General features: G+C 48.3%; 1 pseudogene; it reads right to left on the reverse strand.

Moving 5' to 3' along the window:
* Positions 1–13,572: 13,572 nt before the first annotated feature.
* On the reverse strand, positions 13,573–14,573 carry LOC144163753 (uncharacterized; annotated as a pseudogene).
* Positions 14,574–15,580: the final 1,007 nt, after the last annotated feature.

A 15,580-nucleotide genomic window follows, 5' to 3' on the forward strand; every position in this document is an offset into this window, starting at 1 on the left:
GCAGCATTGCATAGTAATTAGAACAGCAGTGCAGGTATTCCTTACTTATTACCGTAACGCCTTGAATATGCCCAATGTGTTTTTTTTTGTCTAACAATTTTGACAAGCTCAAGCATTTCCAGCAGTTTCAATAGCTTAGAAAAGCTTTGGCAAATGAACCTCTCGTTCAACCGCTCCAGAACTCTTGTAACTTGCTCAGCGTGTATGTGGCGCTTGGTCTTTGATCTAGTTCGGCCAGGTTAAAGGTGCTATACTGACAAAATACAAGTTTGTTTTATTCAAAATATTTGTTTTCATTGGCCCCAGCGCTTTATTGGCACCACTAATGCTTTATTCACCGACAAATTGATCAATTGAGGGGAATACATTGATTATCCCGCCACATTGTGTTTTACTGATGTGTGCAATGACACATGTGCTGGAGTGCCGTGTTTACCGTTAGTCAAATGCGCCACCATACATCGGCGGGCCGTTTTTTGCCTTTGCATTGTTTTTGACCGCATTTGTGCCTGACTTGTATTCGTTAAGGCAGAAAATGATCGTTTCAGTGAGCATAGTGTCGGCTCCACAAACATGTTCACGTAATACAGCGTCGCTTACGCCAATCAACCAGTGTCGTCTGAGACAACCCCAAAACGCACCGAGATGTGCAGCTACAATAGAATAGTGCGCATAGTTCCTACAGCCGTACGCATCGGTATTTTTAGGATTACCTGTACGGAACTTCCACTGTTTACCCCACCATTCTTACTGCTATAAAAATATTGTGCCCTAAGCGCAAAGAGCTCGTTCGGCAAGCTTATAAGCCCTGATAATTTACATTTGGTTTTGCCGGCCTGAGCCATTCGCAGGGCTGGCACATATCACATCATAGGTTCGGTTCCGGAAAATGAGCTAGTGGGTCATGTACCCATTCTTCTTTTTGCCTAATTATGTAGCTTATTTGAGCGAAGCTTGCCTTGAAAGTGCTGTCAGTATGGTTCAAACGAGGCAAGTATTCGAACGAAGCAACGTTGTGTTTTGTCTGCATGGCCCCGATAAGCACCCTCAATGGCCGCACCCGAGTTCCCAGTGTTTATCGAATAAAACATCTTCCAAGAACTGCTTCCTGTTCAAACGCCAGTTGGTAGACAGCATTCGTGTACCTCCTCCTGGATGACGCATTAAGCCTTTAATACCCGATGGGTTGGTGTAATTCCCCACAGGAGTAATTCCCCACACCTTTTAAACATCTGAGTACCTAACTGGTGATATTATGAATGTTGATGCTGGGTATTGGGTGTTGCTTCGAAACACTGGTTCACTTGGGAAGTTACTTTACTTCTGATCACCCCTTCAACAGGTACAATGGAAATGATTTTGCAAAAACCGCATTGTTGGATTAAATGATACAGCCATAAGTATTTTCCTTACGTCATGCGTGCTGGTGACAATTATTAGGTTAGTACAGTGGAGTGGCGAATCATTAGAACCCCTTTTCTGGGCTTTTACAAGAGAACACACGATGGCATTGGTAACCTTTCACACCAGGCACTAAGGTCACACAACGTCAGGGTATTGCAGCTTATGCAAGAGCACACGCCTTTATAGGCAACCACTGCAGAGTTAAACATGCACAGAATGCTCGAAGGAACAGCGACTTCTCCCTTGAAAATAAAGCTAATATAACAGACCTTCTCAGTTAGCTGCAATTTATATTTATGGTAAGGACACGCAGTTCACTCTGTTAGAAAAAAACAGAAGTCACAACAACAACTTAAGCAGTATATTAAATGAAGTGGAAATGCTGTAGATTTTCCGAATAGTTGGAGCGATTTGTTTGATGATACCACTGCTCGAATATGTGCTGTCTAGGTATGAACTGCGAGCAAGAAAATAAATACTTCCGCCTTTAAAATATTCAATAGAATAATAATACTGACACTGGTGAGTCAGAATAATTCGTACACAATCAGTTATATAATTTGACTTTCATATACTACATTCGAATTCTCCACTACAGTCAACCCACCTGGCACAAGCTGTACATTACATTGTGAGAACTATCAAGGAATCACATATATGAATAATATTACTAATGGTTTGGCTGGTTTCTTTAGTAACTGTGACCACAGGTATCACAGTTATTTTATAAAGGCAGCTGGACTGATCATTGCCGCCTACCAGCTCGTCATTATATCATGCGGGAGACCACAATATTTCATCACCCAGTCTCACGTGGTCATTATTATAGATTTGACAATTTGTCTGGATTAGGTTGCATCCTCATTAAACGCGTGCTCCAAGTTTTACGTGGAAGATATTTCACGTGCTGTCGGTGCTTCTCCATCTACACACACGTATCCGACGTTTTCTAGAACTTCTTTCAGGCGAGGATGTTCATCCTTCCTCTCACCACAAGCCGCATAGTGATGTGACCAATCCTGCTTAGGATTGCCCGGCCGGCCCGGCCAGAATAATCAATAGTATGCAGCTACGTTCGGAGACTGTAGTGGAGGAAGTTCTCCATGATCATAAGCGGGTGAGCTCATTCAGTCGATGTAACCCAGCTTCTCAACGTTCTTTTCTTCCTCCATGATGTCTGTGAGACGAGGTACTGCAGCAATGAGAAGGACGCACGAGACAAGTCGCGGTTCAACGAAAAACTACTAACAACAGAATGCACCTCAAAGTCACTCCCAGAAACAGTCAAGAAGCGTGATGCACGCACTGAGCACACCACCACATCATCATTGTCTTACACTGAAACAGGTTTCTCTTGCCTCTTTGTAAGCGTGTGAACAGATAACCGGTTTACGCTGACCAAGATTGGTACATACAGAAAAATTATCTTTTTAGTAGAAGCGACACTCTGGCATATTAGTTTTTGTACATGATAAAATAGCACAAAGGACAAGAAAGAAAGAATATGAGACACAGGGCTGCGCTAACTCAGAATACCGCGCCCCAATATCGCACTGTAGTTTTGAGGTGTTGCTCTGTGTGCATGTTTCTTCTGGTCCTATATATATGTGAATTCCTTCTTCAGAAAACATTTCCGAGTTAGCGCTACGTTGTATTATATTTTTCTGTTCTTACTTTTGCACTATCCCCTTTGAATGATCCAGCTGTGTACAAAAGAGATAAGAGAAATGAATGAAGATTTTCCAGGTTTGGCTTTGCCGAATTTAGCAATGATGCGTATTTGGCTGCTTTCAATCAATTAGGTAGGTAGTCAGACGTGCACAATTCATGGCGGTGTTGCAGTAGCATGACAAATTCCTCGTTACCTAAATTATCCAGGCGCGCATACGCTTTTTTGAGGACTCGAAACACTTCTTTTTCAAATCTTTCCCGGCTGCTTCAATTATAAAAAGTTGTGGATCACCCTAGGTGTGTATGGAAGGTACTATATTGGTCTGGTGGAGGTAATATCTGTGTCTGAAGGTATTATGCGAATGTTTCGAATAAGCTGCTGGAGAGTGCCGCGTCAAGCGTGAACCGTACTGCCCATGTTTGGATTTCATTAGCCTGGCTTTTCAGGGGTCAATATGATTGCAAAGATTGTTCCACATTTTGCAGAAGGACACACTACTGGGCAGCTTGTCGTGAAGACCCGTCAGTTTGTTTCTCTTCACGACTGTGTATAATCCGCCGCATGGAGAGTTAGAAAAGAAATGAATGTACGGGCTCCATATACGTGAGTTTTCATCTACCAGTAAGACTTTGGCGAGCTTCACAAAGGCAGAGAAACGTTACGTTCACGCAAGGAGCCTTGTGCGACGTGGTTACATTTGTGTCTGAGCTTGAATTGTCTGAAGAAGGTAGTCTATCCAGGCAGTGTAGAACTGATCGGGGCCTGCTACGCGGCTCCGCAGGCACTTCGGGCAGATGCCCCAGTTTGTTACCCGACTTTACCCAATGGTGGCTTGTGGTCGTGGTTACGCAAGAAAATATCAATGATGGGCGGCACTACACTAACATAGCACGCATGAATGCCCGCAGGATATTGAATTGGCCCTTCAACAAACGTAGCTGTACGTAGGATATTTATTTTGTATGACAGTGTCTCTGGCTCATTTAGAGGTGTCTTCATCCCTGTCGGAAAACCCAGCGGCGCTGGAGCTCCGCTTCCAGCGAATGCCTGACTATGGGACTACCTAACGCTGAAATACGCCGGACGCGGAAATGCTGGAGCGCGCCGGACTCTGGGCGCTGGAACACGCCGGACGCGGAAACGCGTGGATCCGGCGCGCGCTGACACGTGACGCAGGAACACGCCGTCTCCAGCGTATAGCATGGCCGGTGCTCGCGCTAGGCCTTTTTTCAATAATAGCCTTGTAATTACAAACCCGCATGGCTGTTAACAAGAAATACAGAATTCCTTCCTTCGGGGAAACCTAAGTAGCGCTACAAAATTTAGCTAGACTCATTTCGGCACTTTCAGCTGATTTCGCCCTGCTGAATGCATTGTTTCATCATCGCGTTCCGTCAGTAGCGCTCAATCTGTTCATAAAAGTAAATTTATTCTCCCGGATAAAAAAAATATGAAACGAGCATCGACAGTAACCGTTCGAAAATTCGTTCCTTATATTTTTTAGGGCCATTAAAACACAATTAAACACATATTTCTTGAACCTCTTTTATTTTAACAGCAAAACGTGAGAATTAACAGAAAGTCAATCCTTAGCTGGATTCCTTGCCTTGGTGAACCTTGATCCGTTGACACTGCGTTCGTTCCACAAGGCCTGGAAGCGTATCCTGTGACGAAAAGCGCACGTCTCCGCGGTGCAGCACTATCACGAAGAGTACGCGCGCACGATACCTGCCCAAGTCATGGAGCGGTCTTTGCAATTTCAGTCGATCATCGAAGCACATCGTACGTATTCCAAATCGCGTTGCCTCCGAGAGTCGTCGTATCCACTCGCATCAAAGTGCCAATAATCCCAAGCACCACGTTTTGTCGTCGCTAGGAGTCCTCACTTCGAGATGCTTGGAATCCGGACCACTGTTCTTGCTTTTGCCACAGGTTTCGTAGCTTCACATGTTGCTGCTGACACTTCCGGGAGACATAAGATGCACGTTTTTACAAAAAAGTTACGCGTAACTTCAACTAGGCACAGCGCCGATGTGAAATGTGGACGGGCCACTCAGCCACGCAGCCACCTACGAATTTTGACCGAAAGGCGAGAAGCAGGGAGGAATGAAGTGCTCCCCGGCCGATCACGAGAGCTTGTTCCGTGCCGCGACCCCTTCGCACTCCCCTCGATTCTCCGTATTGTGGGCTCCCCCGCCCCGCGAGTGCTGTCGCGCGACAGGTTTTCGTCATGATGGTGCATCCCCGGACTTTCTTCCGAGCGGCCCTGCTGGAGCGAAGGCTGGCGTTTTCTTTCTTTCTACATTTCTTCTTATTGTAATGGGTTCACTGGCGCCATTTCTTTTTCTTTTAACACCGGTAGCGGCAACTGGTAAGCTGGTTTTAAAATCTTGTTTTCACTATTTAAGCTTCATTGGACACATGGTTCGCGTTAAAATAAACATTTTTCTCGCTAAAAAAAATAATACAACAGTACGCAGATGGAGACAATGGGGCTCTCAAAGGCCCAAAAATACATGTCACAATATGAACTGCAATAATTACACCACGTCCTCAAAAAGCAAGTCTTGCTTGCCCTTTATGCGTCCGTTTTGCCAACGGGCTACCCTTATTGCCTGATTCTTTTGTCAAAGGTTGTCCACGGTACAATATATGCAATTGAACTCACTCAAACAACCTCAGGAATTTGTGAAGGGCTTTATTTAGATGTTCCAACATTACCGTGATCTGCGATAAGTTGCGTTGTTAACTGCAAATTTGTAGCGAAGGTTTTTCAAACACGACCGGAATGCTAATGGCATCAATACAAGAAACGTTCATTATGACAGACGCTTGCAATGCAATTGAATGGCATGATCGCCGCTCGTACGGAGCATTGTTTCCGCGAAGCGCAGGCTAAAAAAGTGGGATTTTGTGGCACCGCACGGGCCGCAAACGCCAAGTTTCGGAGCACCTGCGTCGATCGCGGCGCTGGATTACAACCAGTCGACCACGTAACCTGCGCGAGGCATTGCTGTGTCCACCAACCAGCGGCGCCGTGAGAACGTACTGACCCGTTCGCCCTATCTGAATCCCAGTCTCCAAAGGCAACGTCCCCGTATTATTCGATGCTTTCCAGCAACCTTCCCGCGTTGATGTCTTCCAGCGCGGCGTTTTCCAGTGCTTTCCGTTCTTTCCGGCGTATTCCATCGCTCCCCTAACGCTGGAAAATGCGGTCCCCGCGTTACTGCCGTCCGGCTCGGCGTTTTCCAGTGTATTCCGTTCTTTCCAGCGTATTCCATCGCTCTCCTAATGCTGGAAAACGCGGGGTTTTCCGAAAAGGATGGGAGGTGAGGCCGCTTGTTTAGGGTGACAGCAGGTTGGCTGTCGACATTGTATATATACCATTGTTAAGAGCCCGCTTTGTACTTGAAGCCTCGGTAGTTCCATTACAGCAGTGCACTTGCATGTGGGATTCTGTGTCGTGGTCATCGAAGAACGAGTGAGAGTGGTGTCGACAGAACTAGCATAAATGCCTGGTGGTCAGTGAGTGCGAGACCCCATGACTCCAGCCTATCGTGACAAATAGGGATGGCTTCAGATGGGGCTCCAGTTGGCTGGACATGACAAGGACGGACATTACCTTAAAGCGGTCAGACATCGTACACTACAAGCACCCTCAATGTTATTCATCAGCCGTTGCCTTCATCTTCAGCAGAGCGTGCCCTCCCCACGCAGGTTGAGGCACGCGCTGAAGAAGAACCTCAGCTTCGGCGCTTCTCGGCCATAACCCACGGTGCTCCTCGATCGTTCGTAAACATTAGTTGGCCCTGCTCTGCAACCACCGTGGCGGCTACTATATTGGGTGACCATAGGTTCGGCCGCATAGAGCGCGCTTCATCTTCCCCCGTTAGTCCATACCGTACTTCTAGTGATGCTACCCCCTTGCCTGTTTTTCTCTGAATTAGGCTCACTTCAGAATTAGCTACATCAGGTCAGAGACCGAGCGCTACCGCATCACCATTGTGTTCCTTTCAGGTCATCAACACTGTCAGCTCTCAGAACATGCTGAATGGGCGCACGACACTCTGAACCCATACGATGTGGCAGCTGTCAGTACTAGTACTTCGCGCCACAAAGTCGCTGCATACCGCATGGCCACCGCTTCCTTGTACATTGATCCACACAATGGAATTCGGACGGCGCTGGTGCGTTCAGCCTCCTTCGTGCCCTAACAACTTTCTGATCAGAGGGCGAAGGAACAGTCTACTGCCACGCCGTTTCACTGAACGCCATCCATCCACATTGACCCTTTTAAGGATTGAGTGAGTTGACTGGCTATTAGCCACTCAACTCAAGGTGATTCCATCACTGCACCTGATATAGCGGACTTGCCACCACGCCCACCATTATGACCTAATAACCCCTCGGTGTGGTTCTGCCAGATCAGGTGCTTTTAGTTTTATGCTGTCAGAACGCACAAGTACAATTACTCCCGGATCTGCAAGCTCCTATCATTTATTGTAGCCTCCATATGAACGGAGCCTGAAGTTCAGAGCTCAGACGAGCTCAGGGACATCGATACCCGGAACCACCCGCTCCATCCGCGCAACCTAGTATCATCCCTGTCCAGGACATCCGACCTTGCCCCAGCATGTGTGCCCGACAGTATAGCCCCGGACAGAACCACTACTACTGCGTCATGGCTACTACCACCGCACCATAGCTCAGTAAAAATGGCTATAAATTATAGACCCTTGCACGCCAGCATTCTGTTGCTCACATCTGCTCTACCTTCCCTCTGCACTCAAGAACTGGGTGGGCCCTGATATTACCGTGTTTACCACATTTTATGAGAGCAGACCCTGTGGACGAAAGTGTGATTTCGGCCACCACCGGCAGTATTTTCACACACCTCGATATACCAATCGAACAGAGTGCTTTGCCACTGATTTCGGCTTTCTCTGATGTAAATGACGCGTGCGCTCCAGCTCCCCTCTAGCCTCAGCATAACACACACGAGACGCACACTGCGTTACTCGCTACCGAGCATCCCGAGCATCAAGAAAGCCCGTCCTTCAAAAAACTGGTGCAGACCTCCAACAAAAAGGATGGTGTCATCGTATCATTTTAAGAGTACATTTCACGAACGTACTTTACAATACTCTAGGCTGCAGGCTTGACATGACCAGCATAGTTGGGTTGACACGAAGATTGCGAGACACAAGTCCTACACGCCCTCAAGAACAGGTGGACTGGCAATGTTACACTGAGACTGAACACCGCCGCCGACGTCACACGCGCTGAAGACGAAGGCAGTCTTTCGCGCTGGCACGAAATCAAATATTCCATGTTAATCGCCTGCTACGATGCTTCCACCACCCAAAGCGCATGAACTAGATACGTATGGCCTTTTACGCTTACGAAAACTGTTTTTATAGAGTTTTGGCATAGCGGGGGCCGTCCGATACGCTAAGGTTAGCGGCTCTGGGGCTCGACTGGGAAGGCGCAAATTCGTTCCGGTGAACTGGATTAGTTCCGCTGGCCGGCCTTCGTAGTTCCCAAGCATTCGCTCTGCTGAGGGGTGATTTCCTCGCACTCCCCGCGCGCGCCTGAGCAGTCGGGTTCCGCTAACCCGCCGCCGTATCGTTAGCCTCCGCAAGCCGCTGTGCTAAAACTCTCTATTGTCGACTCCAACGCTACGCACAATGCCGTGGTTAGTACAATGGTTAGCATCTCCCAAATCCACGTTTAAAATACGCCTCGATGATTGGACAGGCTGTATTCTCTCCACCTCAACTTCAGATGTCCGGACTTGCTGCTATTACACCGGTACTCACGGTGTGAGACGCTGGCTTAAAGCGCCCGCTACGTCACACATGTGAATCATCTGCCTTAATAGAGTGTCCCATGGCAGCCTCAGATGAGCCGCTGATTCGTACTCCAGCATCTCCGCTACTCCATTTGTGCCCAGGCCATGGGAGGCTACAGTGAACACCGGTCGTTCTCATGACCTCATGGCGACGATTTGGACTATCGCTGGTAGGAATTGCGGAACTGACCAGGGCCACATTACTACTTTCGATAAATTTGAGCTGGTGCTTAAGGACCTCTTTTACGCTCACTTTCGATACTACTTTAGATACATTTGACCTAGTGCCTAAGGACCTCTTCTACAGTCACACCTACAACATAATTATGTGGTCCTCTTCATGACCCTGCTGCTTTGTACGAAGCATTCCTCGCTAGCTGCTCATTTTCTTGTTGTTATTCTTTTCGAGCTCCGAGCTTGGGGAAGTCCTGTAGCGGCCATTTCTTATACTAGGAGCGCCCTCTTTCTTATCAGTGGTCGCTTGCTTTATTGGGAGCAGAATGTAGATTAGGCACACAGCACGAGCAAAGCGACATCAAAGCAACCCCGGCTTCAGCTCTTGCGGTCTCAGCCAACGGGCGCTCCGCTGTGGATGAGCTGCTTTTGCCATCGAATCTAGCTGTTAGATAAACCTAAGCCAACCCGCTAAAAATAATAGGCGGCTAACAACTGTTGGCAGTTGCCTGAGTGCTCGGTTCATAGCGAAATAATTCCTTGCTTAGAAGGTTGTTGTCTTGATTAAGGTTGGTAATTTTATCATTTATATTGCGACGCTTGGCATCAAGGTTTCTTAATATAGTAGAGAACTACAAAAGGGGCTCGAACTTGTGTTGAGCGACTGCGGTGCGGATTTTTTGCGGCTTAGGAAAGGGCGTGGCAGTAAAGGGAGTGTGTCATGGTTTGGAGTCTTGCATTTGTTTTACGATACCTTTATGCTTTCCTTGGTTAGGGGAAGATACGTTTTGAGAGATGAAATTGCTAATTCTTGTTGCTCGAAAACCGATAAAACTTGGGTGCACTTCTGAAATAGCGAGGTAAGTGTAATGATGAAGTGACGTTACCTTTACACCAGGCGCACGCGTGGCATTCTCCCCTTTAATAGACTCTGCACAAAATGTATACACGCATAAGGACACAGTGTTGCAAACCCAAACACTGAAACCGAAACTGAAACTATATCAATATTTATAGGATACAATATATCTTCCTCTCTCAACTTTTAGTAAATCTGTTAGTATGTTAGTAGAGGTTAATCGCGCTTAGTTTCTACATGGCAAGAGAATACACCGCAACAAAGAAATTATATAACCCGAATTACAAATACACATCAAAACACTACATCAGTGAATACACTCAAAATAGGCACACCAACACTGAGAAAATCCTTGAACACATTCACAGTTCGTGTCCATATCTAGCTGGCGGCCGTCTGTCTCGGTGCGGTGTAATACGACGGCCGGGTGGGCACGACACAACTGTTTGTTCTGTAGTGTTCACGGGCGGCCGTGACACAGTTTCTGATGCAGGACACTGTTCTGTGGCTGACCTCGTTGGCGAAGCAGGATCACATACTGCACTAGGCACAGGTTGCGCTGCAGGAACACTTGCCTGTGCAGACGCTGGCTGCCATGTTGCAGCGAGAAGTGTCGCATCGCCGGGGTCGTGATGAAGGGACGAGTCACGACGATCGAGATGTTGCTGAAGGCCATTGTTGCTCGTGCGACGAGCAGGCACCTTGCTCAGCTTTGCGGCGTTCCAGGTTCTGCCGTCATCGAGGAGGAAGGATGCTGGACAACGTTGCTCGACGACTTCCCTCGGCTTTGAAAAAGAAGTGTCACCCTTGAATGAAACCGATGGTTTCTTCACCCGCACCATGTCTCCTACCGCCACCACTGTCGGCTTTGCCGGTCGCCTCCTGTCGGTGTAGGCTTTGCTGTACTGGTGCCTGTGCTTGACACGCTGTCGAAGCCTGGCCAGTTCCTGATAGGGTGTCTTCGCAAACGACTCGGGCGATAAGCCGAGGATGTCAAGCTTTGTCCTTTGCAACCTTCCATGAAGCAGTACCGCAGGGGCCACTCCTCTTGTGGCGTGAGCTGTACACCTGTAAACGGCGAGATAATCATGTACAGCAGTTCGCAGCGAACGCTGTTCCAGACGAGCCAGTTGGAGGTACGTCTTGAATGTGCGGTTGACCGCTCGATGTGTCCATTTGCCTGCGGATATTAAACAGATGAATGTGACAGGCGAATCGCTCGTTCTTTTTGGAAGTCGATAAATTTTTTTGATGTGAACTGGGGCCCATTATCGCAGACTATCTCTTCAGGATACCCTTCCCTCGCAAAGATATTGAGCAGGAACTCGTTCACGGTTCTTTTAGAAACGTCTCTGCACAACTGCACTTCAGGCCATTTTGAGAAGTAGTCCACCAGCGTCAGTGCAAACCTGCCATCTGGAGGCGCCCTCTCCAGGGGACCAACGATATCAATCGCAAGTTTCTGCCAAGATCTCTCCGGTAGCTCCACAGGTTTCAAAGGAGCCGGTGACGTCTTGGTCAATTTATCCGCTGCTTTAAAGATTGTACAATTATGGACTGCTTCTTCCGCTTGACTGTCTATGCGGGGCCACCAAAACTGCTCCGTAAGTCTGGCTTTGGTGCGTCCGATACTCTGGTGGGTTTCATGCGCTGTTGCTACCAGTTGAACCATGAGAGATGAAGGAACGACAAGCCTGTCTGCCCGCAACAACAATTCTCCCACTACTGACAATTCCTCTCGAACTCCGAAATATGGTTTCACCTCTTTACGTAAGATTTTATGCGAGGCCCAAGACCCCTGTACGTACGCCTTCATCTTCTGAAGTGTGACGTCAGCCAGAACTGCTTGTTCAAACTGCTCTCTCGCCAGGCAAGTTGGTTGGACCATGCAAACAATTTCTTCCTCAAAAGTCAGCTCCGAATCTGCCACATGGACTGGCAACCGCGAAAGAGCATCCGCTACTCTGTTTGACGACCCTTTCTGGTACTCCACACCAACGTGCAATTCTGAGTGGGCGGCGGCCTGAGCCCTGCGAGGACAGAAGTGAAACGAGTGCCTGGTGATCTGTTCGGAGAGTGAAGCTACGCCCCCGCAGGTAAGAATGCCAATGTTCGCATGCCCAAATGCAGGCAAGTGCCTCTCTTTCGCCAACTGCGTACTTCCTTTCCGCCGACGAGAGCGTGCGCGATGCAAAAGCGACAGTACGAAGTGTGTGACCGGCGCGCTGCTGAAGAACTGCTCCGAGTCCACATTCAGACGCATAAGTGGAAATGATAATTGGTAGTGCAGGATCAAACATCTGCAAGACCAGATCTGAGGACAATACAGACGTTATCCTGCGGAAATTTGTATCCACCTCAGTAGACCAGGCGAACTCTTGGTCTTTCCTAAGTAGAACTCCGATTGGCTCCACCATTTCGGCTAAGTGTGGAACGAACTTGGCGTAGTATTCTACTAACCCAAGAAACGAACGAAGTTCGGCGGCATTGTTTGGAACGGGAGTGTTCACCATTGCGTCGACTTTCCCTGGCAGTGGCGAAATACCAGAAGGAGTCACCTTGTGGCCCAAAAATTCAAGCTCCTGAACTCCGAACACACATTTACTGTTCAGCTTCAGACCTGCGTCCTTGATATGCCGTTGAACTGTCTCAAGGTTCTTTAGGTGCTCCTCAGCCGATTTACCAAACACAATGACGTCGTCAATGTAAAAGAGTACGTCAGCACTATTGCGGAGTATGAGAGACATCCTACTCTGGAAAGCTGCAGGTGCTGACGCTAGCCCAGAACAAACGCGTTTGAACCGGTACAGCCCATCATGTGTAATAAATGCAGTCAAGTCCCTACTCTCAGGATCCAGGAGAACTTGGTGATAGGCAGAAGCTAAGTCAAGCTTAGAAAAATGCGTTGCCCCCACCAAAGCATGAAGCAACTCATCCATGTGCGGCAGCGGAAAGCTGTCCGGAACGATCGCCTTGTTAGGTTCGCGTAAGTCTACACAAAGCCTAATACTTCCATTTATCTTCTCAATGACTACAATGGAGGACACCCATTCTGATGCATTGATACGTTCAATGATGTCCAAGCTTTCCAAGCGCTGTAGTTCAGAAGACACGCGTGGTCATGACATCAAAGGAAGACGGCGAAGTTTTGATGCTACCGGCTGAACACCCGCGCGTGTCGTAATCCTGTGAACAAAACCTTTTCCAAGACCCAGCTCATTTATGAAGAGGGAGCCAAACTTTTGCTGAAGTTCTGGTGGCAACTGCGTGGACAACTCGACCGGACATGACACAGCTACTTCGGCATTCGGTACCGCGCTGGTTTGAAAGCACTGCAGTAGAGACCCTTCAATGCACAGCTTCAATGCCCTAATACCATCCAAGCCAATGAGAGAAGTGCCCTGTTCGACGACATTGAACAACAGCGGTGCGCTGCGATTCTTGAAGGAAACTTCCGAAAAGAAGCACCCTCGAACCAAAATTGGTCGTTTTGAATAATCCAGAAGTGTTACACGAGGAACCAAAAGAAGGTGCACACTTGGAAAATGCTGGTCAAACACCTTCCCCGAAATAATTGAAACCGAAGAGCCACAATCAACTAACAGTTTCAATTTAACCTGCCCGACTTGAATGTTTATGTGTATTGCAGATGAAGAGGCTGTTGAACCACAAGAACCTGTGCAGTTTCATCCTGCGACAGGCTATCAGCTGAAACTTCGTGGACAACAGCATGCGGCTGTTTCATGTTGCAAACATTCTCAAAATGCCCTTTGCGGCCACAGAAGAAGCATTTTCTTACTTTAGCTGGGCAGCGTTGCCATGAAGCGCGACGCTCGCTAGAACCACAACGAAAAGAATGCGAAGAATTCGCGTATTGCTGCAAATTCGACGGATTGCGCTCTGGAGAAGAGGGGAGGTTCCCATGCGTACCTGCTTATCACGTTGAGCGAAAGTGCGAGCGCGCGGCTTTGAATGCGGTGACGGCGACAAACTGTCCTTTGCGCAGGAATGCGCAGATACTGGCTGCACAGGAACAGAAATTTTTTTCATTTCCGCGGCTGCTTGCTCGATTTGACTCGCGAGAGCAACTGCCTTGTCAAACGACAGGGAAGACCCTTCTAACAAAAGACGTTCCCGAACGCGATTCGACGACACACCGGCAACAAACTGGTCGCGTAACGTCTGTTCTAACGATTTAAACGTGCACATCGCGACGAGCTCTGTAAGAGCGGTCACGTACTCTTGAGCCTACTCGCCTGGGGACTGAATGCGGCGGTGAAATCGGTGGCGCTCGACGAGCAGGTTGCAGGTAGTGTCGAAGTGCTTGGCAAGTGTCGCTACCGCGGAGGCGTACACGCCTGGCGTAGCTGCAGCCACTTGCTTCTCTTTGGTCTTCTCGGCCGCCTGCGACACAGGCAGGGTGCTGAACATGCGTTGACCTTCGGCTCCCTAACAGTGAAGTAGGAGAGCCTTGCGACGCTCTGGGGGGATTCGGAAGCACAGGATGCCAACAGGTGCACCTCGAACATGTCGTGCCATCGTGACCATCGTTGCACGGGGCGACCGGGTGTCGGGAGGAACGGCTCCGGTGGGGTGATGCCTGCGAAAGCCATCGGGTAGGCGTGGCTGGTTGGGTCCCGGGTAATTACATGAGAATGAGGTTCTAAATCCTCGTCGCCATTGTAATGATGGAGTGACGTGACCTTTAAACCAGGCGCACGTGTGGCATTCTCCCCTTTAAGAGACGTTGCACAAAGTATATACACGCACAAGGACAGAGTGTTGCAAACCCAAACAATGAAACCGAAACTGAAACAACATCAATATATATAGGATACAACAGTAAGATTATGGGGAAATATGTAAGAGCGGTTTAGGTTAGAGCAACAAAAAACAGCAGTTGTGCACAGTTCATCATTTTTTCCACATTAATGAAGATGGCCTTAGTCGTCTTCGGTCGAGAGCCTTTGCTGATCCACATTAATGAAGATGGCCTTAGTCGTCTTCGGTCGAGAGCCTTTGCTGATAGATTTGCTACGCCGTTACAACCGAGGTGCGGCAGGGATATTCCGACGTCAGCATTGTGGGAAAAAGGTATTTCAAGCTGGCTGCCCGCTTTAGGCTACGAATTTAAGAAACCATCCTTGACGCGTGGGACTTGTTTTCATCAGGTGACATGTTCCTTGTTGCGTATTGTTCCGTGCTGCCATGGGAGTTAGAGAGATGAGTGCACTACAGGGATCACATGAAGGGCACGGTTGATCTGCTACAAGGACTCGAAGACCGCGCTGATAGTTTTGCCGGTGCCTGACAGATGATGACGCACGGGACTTTGCAAACTCACGTCAGCTGTCTCCAGCCAGCCGATATTTACGGCCTTGACGCAATTCATTGCCTTAACCGCTTGGCACAGCACTGAAACACGCGCGTGCCTCGGCAATTGCACAAATGCTGACTCCTAATGTGCACTCCGTGCACAATCCCACTCTGGGAGCATTGATTTATCTGATGCCCGCTCTCTCCAACAAAAGCTACCAGAAGCATCTACAAGGATGCACAGCTGACCGCATTGCGTTTCACAAAACGTACAATCTCATCACGAGTAGAAATTTCTTGCCTG

This window comes from Haemaphysalis longicornis, unplaced genomic scaffold, assembly GCF_048455015.1.
Source record: "Haemaphysalis longicornis isolate Haplotype H1 unplaced genomic scaffold, Haemaphysalis longicornis Haplotype H1 scaffold_13, whole genome shotgun sequence".
Classification (NCBI taxonomy): Eukaryota; Metazoa; Arthropoda; class Arachnida; order Ixodida; family Ixodidae; genus Haemaphysalis; species Haemaphysalis longicornis.